The following is a 19,121-nucleotide window of genomic DNA, read 5'->3' as shown; positions in this document are numbered from 1 at the left end:
TATAATATGATGACTGCAATATATAGAGAATAAAAACTGATGGGAGAGATTCTTTAAAGATGGGTGGGCAAAAGTAAAAGCAAAGTTTATTATGAGGTGGACTCCACTTAACACTTCTGGTGAGGCGCACCATAGTGATGGGGTGCACTTAATTTATGGAAAGTTGTGACTCAGGTGGCTTCACCATGCTCCGTCCACTTGGCAGAGCTGGAGTGAAAGTGCTTAAATAAATAAATATATATATATTGAGTGCAAGGGATAATTTTATTTAATCGAACACGATGACAAAATCCCAAACCGACCCAAATTCATCTTCAAAAAGGCACGTAACCTAGGATCAATTATAGCCCCCACAGTAAGGATACACACCAGTTCTCAAAAACCTCAAACCCCATTCCATCAAAAACTAAAAGGCTTCTTTCCATGCAAAAAATGTAAGACATGCAAAACCCTAAACACACCAAAACAACACACCGTCAGCCACCAAAAAGAAATATACCCCATCACAGATTTTATAACATGCAACACCACAGGGGTCATATACGGGCTATATTGCCCATGTGGCAAATTATATATAGGCAGAACAAAAAGACCTATGAACATCAGGATCAACGAACATTTAAGGAACATCAAAAATAAATACATGGGCCACCCTCTCTCAAAACACTTTATAAAAAAACACAATGGGTCAATAAAAGGAATTAAAATAGTAGGTATACAAATCGTCCACAAGAACTGGAGACAAGGAGATTTTATTAAGAGCATGTCCAGGAAAGAAAGTGAGTGGATTTTTAAACTGAACACCTTAAGACCAAGAGGATTGAACAGCGAAATAGAGCTCTTTGCATTTAATGACTAACAAATTGACCTATGACGTCACCAGCCCTGCATATATAAGGACACCATTTGACTGGGTTAAGCCATCCCTGAGGAAGACAGCCGCAGTTGTTGAAACGCGTCGGACTGACCCTTAACACAGCTAAAGAGGCGCCCACAGGCCTCCGTACCTTGTGCACGCTGCACGCCACGTGACCCCACGTCACGCTGCCCCCCTCTCGCGCGCTCTCCACATACTCTCTCTCTCCTCCTCCTACCCGGAAGTAGCGAGCACGCGGCAGTCACCGGCCAGGACTCCGCTCTCGCTCCGGACCTCGACCACCCCCAGACGGTGAAGCCCTCTACAGACCGTAAGTAACAACGGGCCCCTGCCCCACCAAGTCCATACTGTACGCAGCTGACCCTTTAACGTTTTTTCCCTGTTCCCCGCAGTACTTGCTATCAACCCCTTCAGTTGGGCTCTGCACCAGCCACCCTCCCTATTGCTGAATCTGGCACCCACTGTTTCCAGCCAGAGCCTCCTGGTGCACCCAACATAGGAAAACATAAGCCTCCTACTGTATCCTATCTCTGGTTACCTCTGACATAACTATAGCCTCCTACTACAGCACCCTGCTGTATCTACATTATGGAGACCTGAACCAGCATCTACTATTGACACCCTAATCCCTACGAAGCAGGTAAATCACGATCTCTGGGTAAAAACTGGAGGCTACAGCCACAATCCAGTGATACCTTAACAGATACACCCCCTCCCCCTCCCTACAGATCTCTATACAGCGAACAGAGGCATTACATGCTAGTACAAGCCTCTTGCTGCATCCTACTTCTGACCTCCTCGTGCTACCTCCACTCAACAAGGGACCAGGACTACTACCTCCAGCTCATTCTAAGACGTCCCTGGATGCCCCTTGTACCTACCAACAGGTAACCCCAAACCTCTTGTCTCCAAGGCTTGTACCACAGCTACATCAGTTAATTTATGATCTATCCCTATTCCTTCCCCCTGCAGATCTAACTCAGATCATCAACCCACAGCCGTGTGTGACATATCCTCTACCTCTCTCCAAGAAGGACCAGGACCGATACCTCCTAGTCATCCAAAATAATCAGGACACCCCCCGCTACCCTCTAGAAGGTAACTAATCCAAAACTACCCTCTTTGAACCCCGTACCTTAACCCTTGAGCCCTGCACCCTATTCTTAATACTTGTCTCCTCTCACTCCCTATAGTACTGCTCCGGTGAATCCAGTATTATCCACACAGCCTGCTGACTGTCACACCAGTAGCAGTGCTACTGTGGATCAACAGCTAACTACTACCACAGTCTATTGAGTACCATACCAAGAACAGGTAACTCACGACCCAACTCAGAGTCCAGCAGAGACATCTCTGTTGAGTTCCACCCCCACTTATCCATACATTTTTTTGTGTACCCCACTCTAGGTACCCCTCGTCCTCCCTCCCAGGCACCAACACGTGCCACCAGTGAACCTCCATACCCCATACGAGGCACCAGTATCAGGTAACCACAGACAAACAGATACCTACCCCTTCCCCCATCGCTCATTAGTATACCATATTTATACATTCCTATTCTATCCCACCAGGTCTACAAGCCTTTGCCTCCTTATACATCTACTGCAACCGAACATCCTCAGACTACGAGGGAAAAAGGCCTATTTTTATCAATCAGTGATTACCTTGTATCAGTGGACACCTATCTATTTATCGATTTTATAACTTTTAATACTTTTAATAACTATTCTTATATCCGACCCAGTGACCTCACTGAGTCTGAATCATTTTAACTAGCTATTTTTAAGCACATGTTCGATTAAATAAAATTATCCCTTGCACTCAAAATCTCTCGTGCCGTCCTTCTGTTCACTACCACTAGCGCAAATTTACTTCTTCTCGGCTATATCAACACTTATTTGGACAACCCTGGTTCCCTGTCCACAAATTTGCTGCCACTAGTAGTGACGAGCCCACAGCGCCTTCTGTACCCATATACTAACCAATTATATATATATATATATATATATTATATAAAAAAATTAACATCTAGTTGCATAAAAGTTTTGACCTGTCAGAGTTCTGCTAGAAATCTATTAAACCCCTTGATGAATTGGGGCCAGATCGGCCGTTACCTTTAGAAACCACTTACCGGCACCTGATAGTTGTGCACGATCTCTGGACAACAGCGCAGCATTAACATCACCGTTCTCCTGGTCACTGTAGATCACGGGCGCCATTATAGTCAGATTCTGCAGGCAAAATATAAGAATGAGCCACGTTTCATATTAGAACACACCAACAAGTAGTGCCCTCCTCACCAACCCCTGGACAATCTCCTGACACCACAACTCAGGAATATTAGAGGAGCCCTTCATAATGCTGGTCCTTGTCAGGAGGAGTATAGCGTGAGCTCAGGAGAGGAAGCCATTCCTGGTAAGCAGGTGCCCAGTGTTATAGTGATGATCCTCCTACAGATGCCAGGACCAGAGAATAGAGGACTGTGCCTCCAACCACAGCAACAACCCATTACAGGAACCGGACAGATCCATAGAGCCATGAGCAGCACTGATCAGTAGCCATGTCTACACTGCAGCAATTACCCATTACAGGGTCCTGACAGATCCATAGTGCTATGAGCAGCACTGATCAGCAGCCATGTCTACACTGCAGCAATTGCCCATTACAGGGACCTGACAGATCCATAGTGCTATGAGCAGCACTGATCAGCTGCCATGTCTACACTGCAGCAATTACCCATTACAGGCACCTGACAGATCCATAGTGCTATGAGCTGCACTGATCAGGAGCCATGTGTACACTGCAGCAATTGCCCATTACAGGGACCTGACAGATCAATAGTGCTATGAGCAGCACTGATCAGCCGCCATGTCTACACTGCAGCAATTACCCATTACAGGGTCTTGATCGATCCATAGTGCTATGAGCAGCACTGATCAGCAGCCATATCTACACTGCAGCAATTACCCATTACAGGGTCCTGACAGATCCATAGTGCTATGAGCAGCACTGATCAGCAGCCATGTCTACACTGCAACAATTACCCATTACAGGGACCTGACAGATCCATAGTGCTATGAGCAGCACTGATCAGCAGCTATGCCTACACTGCAGCAATTACCCATTACAGGGACCTGACAGATCCATAGTGCTATGAGCAGCACTGATCAGTAGCCATGTCTACACTGCAGCAATTACCCATTACAGGGTCCTGACAGATCCATTCTGCTATGAGCAGCACTGAGCAGCAGCCATGTCTACACTGCAGCAATTACCCATTACAGGGACCTGACAGATCCATAGTGCTATGAGCAGCACTGATCAGCAGCCATGTCTACACTGCAGCAATTACCCATTACAGGGTCCTGACAGATCCATATTGCTATGAGCAGCACTGATCAGCAGCCGTGTCTACACTGCAGCAATTACGCATTACAGGGTCCTGACAGATCCATAGTGCTATGAGCAGCACTGATCAGCAGCCATGTCTACACTGCAGCAATTACCCATTACAGGGTCCTGACCGATCCATAGTGCTATGAGCAGCACTGATCAGCAGCCATGTCTACACTGCAGCAATTACCCATTACAGGGTCCTGACAGATCCATAGTGCTATGAGCAGCACTGATCAGCAGCCATGTCTACACTGCAGCAATTACCCATTACAGGGACCTGACAGATCCATAGTGCTATGAGCAGCACTGATCAGCAGCCATGTCTACACTGCAGCAATTACCCATTACAGGGTCCTGACAGATCCATAGTGCTATGAGCAGCACTGATCAGCAGCCATGTCTACACTGCAGCAATTACCCATTACAGGGTCCTGACAGATCCATAGTGCTATGGGCAGCACTGATCAGCAGCCATGTCTACACTGCAGCAATTACCCATTACAGGGACCTGACAGATCCATAGTGTTATGAGCAGCACTGATCAGCCGCCATGTCTGCACTGCAGCAATTACCCATTACAGGATCCTGACCGATCCATAGTGCTATGAGCAGCACTGATCAGCAGCCATGTCTACACTACAGCAATTACCCATTACAGGGTCCTGACAGATCCATAGTGCTATGAGCAGCACTGATCAGCAGTCATGTCTACACTGCAGCAATTACCCATTACAGGGTCCTGACAGATCCATAGTGCTATGGGCAGCACTGATCAGCAGCCATGTCTACACTGCAGCAATTACCCATTACAGGGACCTGACAGATCCATAGTGTTATGAGCAGCACTGATTAGCCGCCATGTCTGCACTGCAGCAATTACCCATTACAGGGTCCTGACCGATCCATAGTGCTATGAGCAGCACTGATCAGCAGCCATGTCTACACTGCAGCAATTACCCATTACAGGGTCCTCACAGATCCATAGTGCTATGAGCAGCACTGATCAGCAGCCATGTCTACACTGCAGCAATTACCCATTACAGGGTCCTGACAGATCCATATTGCTATGAGCAGCACTGATCAGCAGCCATGTCTACACTGCAGCAATTACGCATTACAGGGTCCTGACAGATCCATAGTGCTATGAGCAGCACTGATCAGCAGCCATGTCTACACTGCAGCAATTACCCATTACAGGGTCCTGACCGATCCATAGTGCTATGAGCAGCACTGATCAGCAGCCTTGTCTACACTGCAGCAATTACCCATTACAGGGTCCTGACAGATCCATAGTGCTATGAGCAGCACTGATCAGCAGCCATGTCTACACTGCAGCAATTACCCATTACAGGGACCTGACAGATCCATAGTGCTATGAGCAGCACTGATCAGCAGCCATGTCTACACTGCAGCAATTACCCATTACAGGGTCCTGACAGATCCATAGTGCTATGAGCAGCACTGATCAGCAGCCATGTCTACACTGCAGCAATTACCCATTACAGGGTCCTGACAGATCCATAGTGCTATGGGCAGCACTGATCAGCAGCCATGTCTACACTGCAGCAATTACCCATTACAGGGACCTGACAGATCCATAGTGCTATGAGCAGCACTGATCAGCAGCCATGTCTACACTGCAGCAATTACCCATTACAGGGTCCTCACAGATCCATAGTGCTATGAGCAGCACTGATCAGCAGCCATGTCTACACTGCAGCAATTACCCATTACAGGGTCCTGACAGATCCATATTGCTATGAGCAGCACTGATCAGCAGCCATGTCTACACTGCAGCAATTACCCATTACAGGGTCCTGACCGATCCATAGTGCTATGAGCAGCACTGATCAGCAGCCATGTCTACACTGCAGCAATTACCCATTACAGGGACCTGACAGATCCATAGTGCTATGAGCAGCACTGATCAGCAGCCATGTCTACACTGCAGCAATTACACATTACAGGGTCCTGACAGATCCATAGTGCTATGAGCAGCACTGATCAGCAGCCATGTCTACACTGCAGCAATTACCCATTACAGGGTCCTGACAGATCCATAGTGCTATGGGCAGCACTGATCAGCAGCCATGTCTACACTGCAGCAATTACCCATTACAGGGACCTGACAGATCCATAGTGCTATGAGCAGCACTGATCAGCCGCCATGTCTGCACTGCAGCAATTACCCATTACAGGGTCCTGACCGATCCATAGTGCTATGAGCAGCACTGATCAGCAGCCATGTCTACACTGCAGCAATTACCCATTACAGGGTCCTCACAGATCCATAGTGCTATGAGCAGCACTGATCAGCAGCCATGTCTACACTGCAGCAATTACCCATTACAGGGTCCTGACAGATCCATAGTGCTATGAGCAGCACTGATCAGCCGCCATGTCTACACTGCAGCAATTACCCATTACAGGGTCCTGACAGATCCATAGTGCTATGAGCAGCACTGCTCAGCAGCCATGTCTACACTGCAGCAATTACCCATTACAGGGTCCTGACAGATCCATAGTGTTATGAGCAGCACTGATCAGCAGCCATGTCTACACTGCAATTACCCATTACAGGGTCCTGACAGATCCATAGTGCTATGGGCAGCACTGATCAGCAGCCATGTCTACACTGCAGCAATTACCCATTACAGGGACCTGACAGATCCATAGTGCTATGAGCAGCACTGATCAGCAGCCATGTCTACACTGCAGCAATTACCATTACAGGGTCCTGACAGATCCATAGTGCTATGAGCAGCACTGATCAGCCGCCATGTCTACACTGCAGCAATTACCCATTACAGGGTCCTGACAGATCCATTCTGCTATGAGCAGCACTGATCAGCAGCCATGTCTACACTGCAGCAATTACCCATTACAGGGTCCTGACAGATCCATTCTGCTATGAGCAGCACTGATCAGTAGCCATGTCTACACTGCAGCAATTACCCATTACAGGGTCCTGACAGATCCATAGTGCTATGAGCAGCACTGATCAGCAGCCATGTCTACACTGCAGCAATTACCCATTACAGGGACCTGACAGATCCATAGTGCTATGAGCAGCACTGATCAGCCGCCATGTCTACACTGCAGCAATTACCCATTACAGGGTCCTGACAGATAACATACAACATAAAAAAAATTTTTTATGGGCATCATAAACACCCTTTAAAAAAATTTGTGGGTGTTGCATCACGGACCACGGTCACCCTGGTGATATGGTGGTGGATGATGAGGAGAAGGAGGAGGACAAGAGCAAATAGCCACCAAAATCAGGAAGCGTATACCCATGTGTGGGTGTGAAAAGGTGCATGTGAATACACCTCCCAAAAAAAGACACTGGATTTGAGTTTATGTTACGCTGCTTTCATACTGTGGTGTTGAGAAGTCTGGCCCAATCCAGCCCTTGTTCATTTTTAGAAGAGACAGCCTGTCAGCATTTTCAGTTGACAGGCGGATGTGCTTATCAGTTATAATTCCACCGTCACTAAAAACCCGCTCTGATAAAACACTAGCGGCAGGGCAGGCCAGGACCTCCAAGGCGTAGAGAGCCAGTTCATTCCACGTATCCAGCTTGGATACCAAACAATTATAAGGCACAGAGGAATTACAGAGGACGTTGGTACGGTCGGCAAGGTACTCCCTCAGCATCTTCCCAAACTTTGCTCTCCTTGTGAGAGCACCCCGAGCCTCAGGGCCTGGGAGGGGCAGAGAAAATTCTCCCAGAACTTGGACAGTGTTCCACTGCCTCTGCTGGATTGGAGTTGTGTCTCTCGCCTCTGCTCCTTGGTTGTCCAACGAACTGTGACCTCTGCCACCAGCGTTTTCAGATTTTTAATAGTTCCGCAACAAGGGCCTTCTGGTACTGCCCCATTTTTGTAGACCTGTCCGCCTCAGGAATAAGAGATAGAAATTTCTACTTGTAGAGTGGGTCTAGAAGTGTCACCAACCAGTAATGACGGTCACCCAAAATTTTGAGAACGCGAGGGTCATGGGAAAGGCAGCGTAACAAACTCAGCCATGCGTGCCAGACTGCTAACAGGCAATACTTCTGTGTCCTCACCAATAGGACCACTGACCATGCTCTCCTCCTCTCTGTCCCCAGGCCATCCACGCTGAACAGACGGTATGACAGTAGTGCAGATAGTTCCATCTATAGCGCAGGAAACTAGCTCCTGTTCTTACTCCTCCTCTTCCTCATTGTCACCCAATCCACATTGGGATGAGATGAGGCTGGGCTGTGTGTAATCACCCTGTATGGTTCCTTGCTCCATCTCATCGTGCTCCGCCAGCAGTGCATACTCTTTTATTGTGAGCAGAGAGCATTTCAGAAGACAGAAGCAGGATGGTGACGCTAAGGCTAAGTGCCCACATAGCGTTTTTCAAGCGTATATGCTGTGGAATTTCCGCAGCATAAACGCTTGTTAAACGCTAGGTAATCCGCCCCCCATGGTCCCCAAGGGGATTCCGCAAGTTCTATGCCCATGCTGCGGATGTTTCCGCAGCGTTTATGCTGCGCTCAAAAATCCGCAGCATGTCCATAAATTTTGCGGAAGCGCAGCGTAATCGCCGCCATTGACTTGCATTGAGACGCACATAATTCGTGTCAGTACATTTGTACTCACGGATTATATGCGTTTCAATGTGCGGATGGTACCCAGTTCTGGAGGAGAGGAGACTCTCATCCAGACCTGGGTACCATTGTACCTGTAAAAAAAAGAATAAAATAAAAAATAAAGTTTATATTCACCTTTCGACGGCCCCCGGTCTCCTTCCCTTTGCTTGCGGGCAGGACCGAAGGACCTGCGGTGACGTCACAGTCATGTGACCGCAGGCCCTTCAGTGCAGTGTCCCGCGATCACCTGGCAGACAGAAGCGAGCGCAGCTACACACGCCGGGCCATCGGAGGGTAAGCATAGGTTTATTTTTAAACATTCTTACGGTCACACTATATAAATCCATGCCGGTTGCATGGATTTATTTAGTGTGACCAAGTTGTCAAGCACTTTCCAAGTGATGCTAAAATCGCCTGGAAAGCGCTTGTCAATCTGCATGCAGAAACGCATGTGAAAACGCTTCAAATCCGCATGTATTTGGCAGGAAAAACGCATGTACAATCTGCCAGGGAGATGCAGAAATGATGCAGAAATTTTCTGCTTCATTTCTGCATCGTGGGCACATAGCCCAATTATGGCGTCATCGCCACTCACCATCTTGGTGGAGTCCTCAAAGTTTTGGAGGATATGTCTGACATCCATGTCCACTCCTGAGGTGTTACGTGGAGTCTGAACTGAATACCGACGGCCTTGTTGATGCTGGTAGTCAACAACTGCCGTCTTCTGCTCACAAATCCTTCCCAACATCTGCAGTGTAGAGTTCCAACGCGTAGGGACATCACATACCAGTCTATGAGCCGGAAGCTGCAAACGCTGCTGAAACACGGCAAGGGCGGCGGAAGCTGGAGGTGATTTTCTAAAATGGCACACAGGCGGCGTACTTTAACAAGCAGATCCGGCAGCTCCAGGTAGGATTTGAGACAGCGCTGAACCACGAGGTTAAGCACATGGGCCAGGCATGGTACGTGTGTGAGCTCGCCTCAGAGCTGCCACCAGGGTCCGGCCATTGTCACACACGACCATGCCTGGCTTTAGGCTCGGCGGTGTGAGCCACAGATCTACCTGCTCTCCCTCCACTGTCTGATTCCGGAGTGACTGACGAGCACAGCGGCCCCAGGTCTGATATAGACCTGATGACTCTGTGCGGCCAGCCAATCACTGTAATGCCACAACCAACATGGCTGCGGCATTACAATGAGTGACAGGCAATCCCTGCATGTTCATTAGCTCGGTAAAGAGCAACAAGCATGCAGGGAGGGGACTCGAGCTCCCGCCGAGCAACCCCGGAAATACTCGGCGAGCGTGGAGCATCTCGAGCAGTGAGATGCTGGGACGAGCACTGAGCAGTAGAGAGCATGCTCGCTCATCACTAGTCTTCATGCATCAGGTCCATGTATTCAGCAGTACATGATTCATCTGCACTACCACAGACTGTAGAGACAAGGAGAAGAGGAAACCCCAGAGAATTAGTAGGGAGGTTTCTCTCTAACTACAGAAGCCGGGCGAAGAGCAGCTCACCATTCAGCCCCATGCTATACCTGCATCCACCACCAGGGGGAGCCCGGGGAACAGACTTGGGTTATAGAGCCCATATATGAAATCCTATGCACAGGGCTCCCCCTACTGGTGTCTAGCAGCAGCGCAAGACTAGAGTAAGGCCACAGGAGAGCCAACATGGCGACATTACAGCTCCCGGCACACCAGCACCATCAGGACATAGGCGGGCATGCTGGGAGTTGTAGTCTCACGGCAGCTGACAAGCCAGCGCTTGTCATGTAACGGAGGTAATAAGACGCCATAACACAAACCGCCCTCCACCAGCAGCGTAACAGGCAGGGAAGCCGGGAACGTATTCACAGACGGTTACTAGACACCGCCTGACAGCCGCTCCTGAGAGCGGAGCGGACACCGATAAAGAGCACGGACGGGAAGCCGGGACCGCCGATCCAGAACTGTCATCAGCGCGTCCTGATTGGTCGCTGCCCCGGCACCTCTGTAATCTGATTGGATAATGGACGGGCCGCTCTTATTGGCTGGAGACACGTTACCTACTCGCCTGTAATAGCGCTATAATAGTCCTGTTATCACTGTACAGGGGAGGAGCTTGGCTGCGCTTTATAGGGGGGGGGTTATAGGATTTCATCCCGGGGGGTCTCATCTGTTTTATCTTATGTAACGTAAATCTGTAGGCTCCAAGATACATAAAAGCACGGGGTTTCCTGTGTCCCTGCTGGGCTCTTGTGGTTATTCTCAGTCCTCCTCTCCGTCCTCCCCTCCGTCCTCCGCTCCGTCCTCCGCTCCGCCCTCCGCTCCGTCCTCCCCTCCGTCCTCCGCTCCGTCCTCCCCTCCGTCCTCCCCTCCGTCCTCCGCTCTGACCTCCGTCCTCCCCTCCGTCCTCCGCTCTGTCCTCCGCTGCAGAATATTATATATACAGCTCATCTTCTGCAGAATATTATAATATCCATCTCATCTTCTGCAGAATATTATATATACAGCTCATCTACTGCAGAATATTATAATATACAGCTCATCTACTGCAGAATATTATAATATACAGCTCATCTACTGCAGAATATTATATATACAGCTCATCTACTGCAGAATATTATAATATACAGCTTATCTGCTGCAGAATATTATATATACAGCTCATCTACTGCAGAATATTATATATACAGCTCATCTACTGCAGAATATTATAATATACAACTCATCTACTGCAGAATATTATATATACAGCTCATCTACTGCAGAATATTATATATACAGCTCATCTACTGCAGAATATTATATATACAGCTCATCTACTGCAGAATATTATAATATACAGCTTATCTGCTGCAGAATATTATATATACAGCTCATCTACTGCAGAATATTATATATACAGCTCATCTACTGCAGAATATTATAATATACAACTCATCTACTGCAGAATATTATATATACAGCTCATCTACTGCAGAATATTATATATACAGCTCATCTACTGCAGAATATTATATATACAGCTCATCTACTGCAGAATATTATAATATACAGCTCATCTACTGCAGAATATTATATATACAGCTCATCTTCTGCAGAATATTATAATATACAGCTCATCTACTGCAGAATATTATAATATACAGCTCATCTACTGCAGAATATTATAATATACAGCTTATCTACTGCAGAATATTATATATACAGCTCATCTACTGCAGAATATTATAATATACAGCTCATCTACTGCAGAATATTATAATATACAGCTCATCTACTGAAGAATATTATAATATACAGCTCATCTTCTGCAGAATATTATAATATCCATCTCATCTTCTGCAGAATATTATATATACAGCTCATCTTCTGCAGAATATTATATATACAGCTCATCTACTGCAGAATATTATATATACAACTCATCTTCTGCAGAATATTATAATATACAGCTCATCTTCTGCAGAATATTATAATATACAGCTCATCTACTGCAGAATATTATATATACAGCTCATCTACTGCAGAATATTATATATACAGCTCATCTACTGCAGAATATTATAATATACAGCTCATCTACTGCAGAATATTATAATATACAGCTCATCTTCTGCAGAATATTATAATATACAGCTCACCTGCTGCAGAATATTATAATATACAGCTCATCTTCTGCAGAATATTATAATATACAGCTCACCTGCTGCAGAATATTATAATATACAGCTCATCTTCTGCAGAATATTATATATACAGCTCATCTTCTGCAGAATATTATAATATACAGCTCATCTTCTGCAGAATATTATAATATACAGCTCACCTGCTGCAGAATATTATAATATACAGCTCATCTGCTGCAGAATATTATAATATACAGCTCATCTTCTGCAGAATATTATAATATACAACTCATCTTCTGCAGAATATTATAATATACAGCTCATCTTCTGCAGAATATTATAACATACAGCTCATCTTCTGCAGAATATTATAATATACAGCTCACCTGCTGCAGAATATTATAATATACAGCTCATCTTCTGCAGAATATTATAATATACAGCTCACCTGCTGCAGAATATTATAATATACAGCTCATCTTCTGCAGAATATTATATATACAGCTCATCTTCTGCAGAATATTATAATATACAGCTCATCTTCTGCAGAATATTATAATATACAGCTCACCTGCTGCAGAATATTATAATATACAGCTCATCTGCTGCAGAATATTATAATATACAGCTCATCTTCTGCAGAATATTATAATATACAGCTCATCTTCTGCAGAATATTATAATATACAACTCATCTTCTGCAGAATATTATAATATACAGCTCATCTTCTGCAGAATATTATAATATACAACTCATCTTCTGCAGAATATTATAATATACAGCTCATCTTCTGCAGAATATTATATATACAGCTCATCTTCTGCAGAATATTATAATATACAGCTCATCTTCTGCAGAATATTATATATACAACTCATCTTCTGCAGAATATTATAATATACAGCTCATCTTCTGCAGAATATTATAATATACAGCTCATCTTCTGCAGAATATTATAATATACAGCTCATCTTCTGCAGAATATTATAATATACAGCTCATCTACTGCAGAATATTATAATATACAGCTCATCTTCTGCAGAATATTATATATACAGCTCATCTTCTGCAGAATATTATAATATACAGCTCATCTTCTGCAGAATATTATAATATACAGCTCATCTACTGCAGAATATTATAATATACAGCTCATCTTCTGCAGAATATTATAATATACAGCTCATCTTCTGCAGAATATTATAATATACAACTCATCTTCTGCAGAATATTATAATATACAACTCATCTTCTGCAGAATATTATAATATACAGCTCATCTACTGCAGAATATTATAATATACAGCTCATCTGCTGCAGAATATTATAATATACAGCTCATCTACTACAGAATATTATATATACAGCTCATCTTCTGCAGAATATTATATATACAACTCATCTTCTGCAGAATATTATAATATACAGCTCATCTACTGAAGAATATTATAATATACAGCTCATCTACTGCAGAATATTATAATATACAGCTCATCTACTGCAGAATATTATAATATACAGCTCATCTTCTGCAGAATATTATAATATACAGCTCATCTACTGCAGAATATTATAATATACAACTCATCTACTGCAGAATATTATAATATACAGCGCATCTACTGCAGAATATTATAATATACAGCTCATCTGCTGCAGAATATTATAATATACAGCTCAACTTCTGCAGAATATTATAATATACAGCTCATCTTCTGCAGAATATTATAATATACAGCTCACCTGCTGCAGAATATTATATATACAGCTCACCTGCTGCAGAATATTATAATATACAGCTCATCTTCTGCAGAATATTATAAAATGCAGCTCATCTTCTGCAGAATATTATATATACAGCTCATCTACTGCAGAATATTATAATATACAACTCATCTACTGCAGAATATTATAATATACAGCTCATCTACTGCAGAATATTATATATACAGCTCATCTACTGCAGAATATTATAATATACAGCTCACCTGCTGCAGAATATTATAATATACAGCTCATCTACTGCAGAATATTATAATATACAGCTCATCTTCTGCAGAATATTATAATATACAGCTCATCTTCTGCAGAATATTATAATATACAGCTCATCTTCTGCAGAATATTATAATATACAGCTCATCTACTGCAGAATATTATAATATACAGCTCATCTTCTGCAGAATATTATAATATACAGCTCATCTTCTGCAGAATATTATAATATACAACTCATCTTCTGCAGAATATTATAATATACAGCTCATCTTCTGCAGAATATTATAATATACAACTCATCTTCTGCAGAATATTATAATATACAGCTCATCTACTACAGAATATTATATATACAGCTCATCTTCTGCAGAATATTATATATACAACTCAGCTTCTGCAGAATATTATAATATACAGCTCATCTACTGAAGAATATTATAATATACAGCTCATCTACTGCAGAATATTATAATATACAGCTCATCTTCTGCAGAATATTATAATATACAGCTCATCTACTGCAGAATATTATAATATACAGCGCATCTACTGCAGAATATTATAATATACAGCTCATCTGCTGCAGAATATTATAATATACAGCTCAACTTCTGCAGAATATTATAATATACAGCTCATCTTCTGCAGAATATTATAATATACAGCTCATCTACTACAGAATATTATATATACAGCTCATCTTCTGCAGAATATTATATATACAACTCATCTTCTGCAGAATATTATAATATACAGCTCATCTACTGAAGAATATTATAATATACAGCTCATCTACTGCAGAATATTATAATATACAGCTCATCTACTGCAGAATATTATAATATACAGCTCATCTTCTGCAGAATATTATAATATACAGCTCATCTACTGCAGAATATTATATATACAGCTCATCTACTGCAGAATATTATAATATACAGCTCATCTACTGCAGAATATTATAATATACAGCTCATCTACTGCAGAATATTATAATATACAGCGCATCTACTGCAGAATATTATAATATACAGCTCATCTGCTGCAGAATATTATAATATACAGCTCAACTTCTGCAGAATATTATAATATACAGCTCATCTTCTGCAGAATATTATAATATACAGCTCACCTGCTGCAGAATATTATATATACAGCTCACCTGCTGCAGAATATTATAATATACAGCTCATCTTCTGCAGAATATTATAAAATGCAGCTCATCTTCTGCAGAATATTATATATACAGCTCATCTACTGCAGAATATTATAATATACAACTCATCTACTGCAGAATATTATAATATACAGCTCATCTACTGCAGAATATTATATATACAGCTCATCTACTGCAGAATATTATAATATACAGCTCACCTGCTGCAGAATATTATAATATACAGCTCATCTACTGCAGAATATTATAATATACAGCTCATCTTCTGCAGAATATTATAATATACAGCTCATCTTCTGCAGAATATTATAATATACAGCTCATCTTCTGCAGAATATTATAATATACAGCTCATCTACTGCAGAATATTATAATATACAGCTCATCTTCTGCAGAATATTATAATATACAGCTCATCTTCTGCAGAATATTATAATATACAACTCATCTTCTGCAGAATATTATAATATACAGCTCATCTTCTGCAGAATATTATAATATACAACTCATCTTCTGCAGAATATTATAATATACAGCTCATCTACTACAGAATATTATATATACAGCTCATCTTCTGCAGAATATTATATATACAACTCATCTTCTGCAGAATATTATAATATACAGCTCATCTACTGAAGAATATTATAATATACAGCTCATCTACTGCAGAATATTATAATATACAGCTCATCTACTGCAGAATATTATAATATACAGCTCATCTTCTGCAGAATATTATAATATACAGCTCATCTACTGCAGAATATTATAATATACAACTCATCTACTGCAGAATATTATAATATACAGCGCATCTACTGCAGAATATTATAATATACAGCTCATCTGCTGCAGAATATTATAATATACAGCTCAACTTCTGCAGAATATTATAATATACAGCTCAACTTCTGCAGAATATTATAATATACAGCTCAACTTCTGCAGAATATTATAATATACAGCTCATCTTCTGCAGAATATTATAATATACAGCTCACCTGCTGCAGAATATTATATATACAGCTCACCTGCTGCAGAATATTATAATATACAGCTCATCTTCTGCAGAATATTATAATATACAGCTCATCTACTGCAGAATATTATATATACAGCTCATCTACTGCAGAATATTATAATATACAGCTCACCTGCTGCAGAATATTATAATATACAGCTCATCTACTGCAGAATATTATAATATACAGCTCATCTACTGCAGAATATTATAATATACAGCTCATCTTCTGCAGAATATTATATATACAGCTCATCTACTGCAGAATATTATAATATACAACTCATCTACTGCAGAATATTATAATATACAGCTCATCTACTGCAGAATATTATATTATACAGCTCATCTACTGCAGAATATTATATATACAGCTCATCTACAGCAGAATATTATAATATACAGCTCATCTACTGCAGAATATTATATATACAGCTCATCTACTGCAGAATATTATATATACAGCTCATCTACTGCAGAATATTATAATATACAGCTCATCTACTGCAGAATATTATATATACAGCTCATCTGCTGCAGAATATTATAATATACAGCTCACCTGCTGCAGAATATTATATATACAGCTCATCTGCTGCAGAATATTATAATATACAGCTTATCTGCTGCAGAATATTATAATATATAGCTCAATACTACAGAATATTATAATATACAGCTCATCTACTGCAGAATATTATAATATACAGCTCATCTACTGCAGAATATTATATATACAGCTCATCTGCTGCAGAATATTATAATATACAGCTCATCTACTGCAGAATATTATAATATACAGCTCATCTACTGCAGAATATTATAATATACAGCTCATCTACTGCAGAATATTATATATACAGCTCATCTGCTGCAGAACATTATAATATACAGCTCATCTACTGCAGAATATTATATATACAGCTCATCTACTGCAGAATATTATAATATACAGCTTATCTGCTGCAGAATATTATAATATACAGCTCATCTACTGCAGAATATTATAATATACAGCTCATCTACTGCAGAATATTATATATACAGCTCATCTGCTGCAGAATATTATAATGTACAGCTCATCTACTGCAGAATATTATAATATACAGCTCATCTACTGCAGAATATTATAATATACAGCTCATCTACTGCAGAATATTATATATACAGCTCATCTGCTGCAGAACATTATAATATACAGCTTATCTACTGCAGAATATTATATATACAGCTCATCTACTGCAGAATATTATAATATACAGCTTATCTGCTGCAGAATATTATAATATACAGCTCATCTACTACAGAATATTATATATACAGCTCATCTTCTGCAGAATATTATATATACAACTCATCTTCTGCAGAATATTATAATATACAGCTCATCTACTGAAGAATATTATAATATACAGCTCATCTACTGCAGAATATTATAATATACAGCTCATCTACTGCAGAATATTATAATATACAGCTCATCTTCTGCAGAATATTATAATATACAGCTCATCTACTGCAGAATATTATAATATACAACTCATCTACTGCAGAATATTATAATATACAGCGCATCTACTGCAGAATATTATAATATACAGCTCATCTGCTGCAGAATATTATAATATACAGCTCAACTTCTGCAGAATATTATAATATACAGCTCATCTTCTGCAGAATATTATAATATACAGCTCACCTGCTGCAGAATATTATATATACAGCTCACCTGCTGCAGAATATTATAATATACAGCTCATCTTCTGCAGAATATTATAAAATGCAGCTCATCTTCTGCAGAATATTATATATACAGCTCATCTACTGCAGAATATTATAATATACAACTCATCTACTGCAGAATATTATAATATACAGCTCATCTACTGCAGAATATTATATATACAGCTCATCTACTGCAGAATATTATAATATACAGCTCACCTGCTGCAGAATATTATAATATACAGCTCATCTACTGCAGAATATTATAATATACAGCTCATCTTCTGCAGAATATTATAATATACAGCTCATCTTCTGCAGAATATTATAATATACAGCTCATCTTCTGCAGAATATTATAATATACAGCTCATCTACTGCAGAATATTATAATATACAGCTCATCTTCTGCAGAATATTATAATATACAGCTCATCTTCTGCAGAATATTATAATATACAACTCATCTTCTGCAGAATATTATAATATACAGCTCATCTTCTGCAGAATATTATAATATACAACTCATCTTCTGCAGAATATTATAATATACAGCTCATCTACTACAGAATATTATATATACAGCTCATCTTCTGCAGAATATTATATATACAACTCAGCTTCTGCAGAATATTATAATATACAGCTCATCTACTGAAGAATATTATAATATACAGCTCATCT

General features: G+C 41.1%; 1 long non-coding RNA gene across 1 annotated transcript; it reads left to right on the top strand.

Moving 5' to 3' along the window:
- The first annotated feature begins 1,079 nt into the window (after positions 1–1,079).
- Positions 1,080–1,756, top strand: LOC141213716 (uncharacterized). Its single transcript, XR_012283083.1, has 3 exons — positions 1,080–1,187; positions 1,270–1,517; positions 1,606–1,756. It is a non-coding gene; the product is annotated as an uncharacterized lncRNA (long non-coding RNA).
- The last annotated feature ends 17,365 nt before the right edge of the window (positions 1,757–19,121 follow it).

Source organism: Phyllobates terribilis, unplaced genomic scaffold (genome assembly GCF_046119375.1).
Source record: "Phyllobates terribilis strain yellow unplaced genomic scaffold, ASM4611937v1 Scaffold_209__1_contigs__length_3470805, whole genome shotgun sequence".
Classification (NCBI taxonomy): domain Eukaryota; kingdom Metazoa; phylum Chordata; class Amphibia; order Anura; family Dendrobatidae; genus Phyllobates; species Phyllobates terribilis.
The sequence above is the reverse complement of the archived record's forward strand: the minus strand, read 5'-3'. Positions and strand labels throughout refer to the sequence as shown.